Here is a 6,069-nt window from a genome sequence, read left to right on the forward strand (position 1 = left end):
CCTCCCTTTACTAGGGATAAAATAAAGAGTATCTTACATAAATTCCTATATGTTTGCCTCTAATTACATTTTATCCCAGCATTTAATAAAATTTTAAATTTCTATTTTTTTAATACATCTATTAACAAGAGATACATCTTATTTGATATATCCATTGAAACAATTATGGAGCGCTAAAAAGGAAAATAACAAAAATTGATGAGGAAATCAAGCTTCATAACTTCAAAAATACTGTCAAAATCTCCAGAATATCGTATTTAGTTATAATATTGATATTTAAAAAATAAAGTTGGAACATTCTTCTCCTTTGTTTTAAAATTCAAAAGAATATCACCCACTCGTATGACCAAACAACTCCACCCCTCATCTTTCAGAATTTCTTTAAAATCTTTTAGAATTTTAGCGTTGAAAGAACTGTCAAACTGTAATGAATGTGGTGGAACTTCTTTGACAATATAATGTGTACCCTGCATTGAGATATACAAAAAAATAGAGTAGTTATTAATTGACTTGGTTAGAATTCATATTGACTGAGATTGTAGATACGTAATTTTTCCCCTTCCGATAATCAATTCCACCTATTTGTCTTATCCTACCGTGTACTCTCAATCATGGGATAATTTTCCCAGTAGAAGATAAAATAACAAATCTCTAACTAACCCAATCCTCAATATTCTTTTGATAACAAATTAACAACCCCTCCCTATCAAATTAGGACATCTAACACCCCTACCCCACCCGCATCCACGTGACCCCCTACCAACATTTTTTACATGTTTTTTTTGCCATGACCTCACACACAGGTCTCTCTCATAAGGGAAATAATTATATACACACACGTTCACGCACGAAAAAGTTTTCAGAGAATGATACGCACACAACATCATTGATAAGGGAATCGACCTTTTTCTTTTTCTTTAAAACGCATTACACACAGAATTACACATACAAAGAGTAAGAAAAATATCAAAAAATGATCTGAAAAAGGGAAGGGAACAATCGAAATAGTGAACTGGTGAGAGAGTTGGTCCTTTTTTGAGTTTTTTTCGATGAAAATTTTGCCGAAATTAATTTTTGGTTCATTATTTGATCGATCCAGTCTCATAAATATTGAAATTTCTTCGTTTCCTTTGATTTTTAGGTAGATCTGGTCGAGAAACGCTAAGATTCGCCGGAATTCGTTTTACTTCGTCGATCTTTGCCACTGTCTGAGCTCACCGGAGCTCAGGCTACACTGATTTTTTTAGTTTTTTGTTGTATTCTTGGGATTGCGGGTTCGTCTATCTTCGTGAGTTATTTTAGATATCGGGCCTCGGGATTTTCGTGATTAAGTTGTGTCAATATTCATGAATTGGGTTTCATATTGAGGTTTTTCTTCTTGGGTTAAAATCTGTTCGGATTATAATTTCTTGCCGTTGATTTTGTTTGTTCGTTATTGGGGCCCCCGTTCGAGGATTTCGAGTTCAAATTTCTTTATTATCGACGAAAATAAGTTCTCTTGAGGTACAAATTCTTAACTCCTCCATTTTAGCATCTTAACGTGTTTGATTATATGATTTAATGGCGTGTTTGAGTTTTTCGTGATTATTATGGTTTGATTGATTGATTTTGTATTAAAAAAATGATAATCGTGGATTGTAATGTTTGGACTTTGAGTTAAATTTTAGGAAGGATTGAAAATTGATAAACAAAGCAAATTTTGGTTAATTTGATTCATTGGTTGTTTGACTTGAAATGAACGTTAATCGACCTCGATAGTATCATGATTTAGGTCGAGATAGAATAGGCAAATCTAGGTTGGGTGTGCAAACTTAGGATTTGTGTATTGTTGAATGATTGAAATGTTCGTTGAATGGTTTTATTTTATCGCACTTGGATCAATTGTACTATTTGATCGGGGAATGCCCCGAGGTATCTACATTGTTTTATTCGGAGAATGCCCCGAGAAAGTTGTAATCGAAGATGGTGTGTGATCAAGGCCTGAGGCACTAGGTGGAGCGTAGTTTAGGACTAGTGTAGGTTAGCATAGGTTTACATTTCAATACTTTTTTTTTTTATTTTGGGTCTGTAATAAATTGGACTAGATACTATATTTTTGGACTTGTGTTGTTTTTGTTTGTTTGATTGATTGTTGTGTGTTTTATGTGGTTTATACATTCATAGTATCATTCTAGCCGATATACTCTACAGAGCGACTGTGGTCGAACCATGGGACCGAAGGGTGCCTAACATCTTCCCCTCGATCAACAGTATTTTTTAGTCGGAATCTCTGTTCGCAAATCAGTTTTAAAGAGTTAAGTAGTTTTGAAAAGGATTTTCCAAAGGTGACTTGGCACACCAGATTATGCCAAGTGGCGACTCAGAATTTGAATGTAAAAAAAATCCTTTTTCGAAATAAATCTTTATTTTGTCACTTTAATAATAAAAATCCTTTCAAACCTTAAAATCAATATTTTTTTTGGAGTTAAAAAAAGGGGTGAGACAACCCTGGCACTCTGCTGGGGATTTTTCAGAATTCGATCTTATTTTGTAGTTATATCGGCTTAGTTTGACATTATAGGTGTATAAACATTGTTTGTGTTATTGTTTGTATTTCTTTTATCATTGTTGAGTGCCTACATGCTACATGTTTACCGTTTTTCCTTTTATGTGTTACCATTTTATATCAGGTATCATTTGCATAACCCGAGTCAATTCTTTCTGCAACAAGTTCTGTAGTACACGATGTGTACACGACCTCTAGTTGAGTCACTCTTATTTTAGGAGAGGGAGCCGTCGGCTGGTATGAAGTGGGTGGAAAGCTATCACAGCCACTATCGACCATACGCTCCCCCGAACAGGCTTGTTAGTGGACCCAGCAAGGTCGGCCTTTAAGTTATGCTTATCTGCATCATATTAAGACCTAGCGGGGCGCACTTGGTCCTTTGTAGGAAACTCACCCCAAAGCATACGTACGTACTAATTGTTGCATCTTTGAAGGTAAAATGATCATTTGACAGACTGATTTAGGGAAAAGTGTGTGCTAGAATTAAAGAAAAAGTGTGTAAGCAAGGAAAAATTTGAAAAAAGAGAGAAAAGAAAAAGAGTGAAAAAAAGAGTTTCACAGTTTTTTTAGAGTTCTTTATGGCTTTTATTTTTCGCAATCCAAAAATACAAAAAGATTTTTCTTTTGTTCTTTAGCATGCATTCATAATTCAAAAATTCCAAAAAGATTTTTCCAATAGGATCTTTCTATAAAAGGAAAATTCAGAAAAATGATGGAAGAAGTTTTGTACATTTCTGATCACGAAAATACCAAAAAGATTTTTTTTCTGTCGTAGTTGTTGGTGTTAGTTTATGCGAAGTGTCCAAAATCAAAACCCCAAAAAAAAAGATGTTGTTGACGTTCTTCATCTTATGTTTGTGGGTGTGTCTCTCCAGTCAAGGTTCAGTCAGTTGTTTAATCTTTAATTGTCCAATCTGGACGAAGTACGCACACCTGAGTCTTCTCTTTCGAGAGTGAAGTACGTAGGCAACCCTTCTAGGGTTTGGTGATCTTATTCAAAAAAGATTTTCTTCACTCTTCGTTTAGAGTAGGTATTTCATATACATCTTTAAAAGAAAACTATAAAAAGATTTTTCTTTAATAGTTTTAAGTTTCATTTTCGTATGAAATTCAAAATTGAAAACCCAAAAAGATTTCTCTTTGGTAATAATAGGTTTAATTTTGTATAGGAATCTGAAAAATTCAAAAAATATTTTCTTCACTCTTCATTTAGATTAGGTGTTTCATATACATCTTTAAAAGAAACTACAAAAGATTTTCCTTTAATAGCTTTAAATTTATTGTCGTATGAAATTAAAAATAAAAAATTTAAAAGATTTTTCTTTGGTAATCATAGTTTTCATTTGGTATAGGGATTTAAATCTAAAAAATGCAAAAAGATTTTCGTCAATTCTTTTGATACTTTGTTACTTCCTTTTCTTCTAAAGTTTCAAAAAAAAGAAAGAAAGTTTGATTGGCCATTTTTTGACCAAACTTCGCAACCTATGCACACCTAATTATCCTCTATCGAGAGTGAGATACGTAAGCACCCTTCTTGGGTTCGGTGTTATTTTCCATAGAAAAAGAAAAAGATTTTTTTTTTTTGAGAAAATGTTTAACTCTAATACATTTGTTATCTCTTCTTCAATTAGTTTAAGGTGGTTGGTTTGTGGCACTCTCGGTGGTCCTATACATCACACCAAATTCAAGAAAGGATTAGTGTGTCCAAAAAGGATATAGAGAGTGACATCATGGATCAAATAAAAAGTCAGGAAAGTGAGAGTTTAAAGAAAGAGAATTTGAGACAAAGACAACAAATGATGGAAATGTATTGAGCTTGGGCTAGTGGGCTGCCTACTCTTCCATTCCCCACTATTGAACCTGGAAATATCTTGAGTTTTCTATCACAATTGAATGTCAGTTTTCTATCGTTGTTGACGCACCATTACGTGCCTCGGAATTCATGCCACGTCAGCTACATCCCAATACTTATACCACTCCTGCTCTAGTTCCTCAGTATAAGCGTACTACATTCACAACACCATTTATCGTCTGTGATTTCGCTGATCAACCCTCTGCAGAGGCTTCCACGTTGTCTATCTGCCAACGGTTATGGTTTCCCATGCCGCTAGTGAACCTATGTTCAATACACTTAATGATCATTGTTATACTCTTCAAACTACTTTTAAGTTAATTGGACCACCAAAATTTCTTACCAAGAAGTATGATATGGCAAAAGAGCAAGAAAAAATGGTTGAAAAAATGAAGAGTGCAGAAAATGCTATGAAAAATTCTTTAGGACTCGCGGATAAAAAAGATGTTTCATGTAAAGACAGGGAAATGTCTTCAAGTGTTAACCTTCCTCCAAGATTTGAGATATCAAAATTTGAGGAACATGATGGATATGAGGATTCTGTGAAACATTTAGGAAGATACTGCAATCAATTAAGGAAAACTGAAGGAAAGAAGAAGGAAAACGTACCTATCATCGTGCCAGGGCCAAAGTAAAGCTCGAGAGTTCCAACTCACCAACACCATCAGCCTCAATCCCGAGATTATATATTAGGTCTACGTACACACCTACAACATGGTTCCTCGTTCCAAAATCCAAGATATTCCATTCTACTTCCTCAATATCCTTCGAATAATGCATAATTGTATACTCGTCCGTCATCTTATCAACAATGGCAAACACCTATCCTTCAACATCGTCCTCTCCTCCACATATTTATCAAGGTAACTCTAAATCCAAGCTTCAACCAAGGCAAGAGTTTGCAAAAAGTAGGAAAGAAAAGGATAATTTTACTCGTACTGGGGAATCCTATTCCAGTTTATTCCAGACAGTGAGACAGTGAGGTATGATTACTCCTCTCCTTAGGTATACACCTGACCTACATTCAAGAAATTTTGACCCTAATATACGATGTGCATATCAATCTGATATTCAGGGTCACAGTACTGAAGATTGTCATACTTTGAAAAGAGAAATAGAAAAAATGATTCAATAAAAAATGATTGTAGTGCAGAATGTTGAGAATCCTTCACCAACACATGGTGATGCACAATACGTGGGAAACAATGATTTGAGCATAAGGATCCAGAACTTATTTGTTGATGGAAATGTGTTTGATGGTGATGAAAGTTCTAGTCATGATGTGCAAATCAGTGGCTAAATGTCAAGCTCCGGAATTGGAAAGACACTCATCTCCTTACTAGGGAGGGGTTTTGGTGGCTAGTCTTGTTTTCCTTTCTATTTTTTGAATTATTTCAGGGCTGTAATTCAGAATTTATCTTGTTTTATGTCTTTGTCAAAAGACATCGTTTTCATCCTAAACTATACCCGAAAAGTCTAAGTCACACCTAAACTATACTAGTGACCTATTACACACCTTAACTATAAAAAAGTGATATTATTACCTCCCCGCAACCCCCATTCTAAGGCGCGTGTGTTACTCTTATTTTAGACGCGTCCAGCCTATTAAATAATAAAAGTAAATTGCTAAAAACATTAAGGAAAAAGTCATCGTTTTCACCCCAAACTATAG

The 6,069-nt window shown here is 34.6% G+C and overlaps 1 long non-coding RNA gene across 1 annotated transcript in view; it reads right to left on the minus strand.

Annotated features, from left to right (window-relative positions):
• The window catches only part of LOC107877276, a 14,263-nt gene continuing 8,194 nt past the window's right edge, over nt 1-6,069 (minus strand). The window contains exon 2 of the long non-coding RNA XR_001676289.2: nt 1-467. This is a non-coding gene — a long non-coding RNA (uncharacterized LOC107877276). The remainder of the gene's footprint in view (nt 468-6,069) is intronic.

The sequence above is a fragment of the Capsicum annuum genome, chromosome 7 (assembly GCF_002878395.1).
Source record: "Capsicum annuum cultivar UCD-10X-F1 chromosome 7, UCD10Xv1.1, whole genome shotgun sequence".
NCBI lineage: Eukaryota > Viridiplantae > Streptophyta > Magnoliopsida > Solanales > Solanaceae > Capsicum > Capsicum annuum.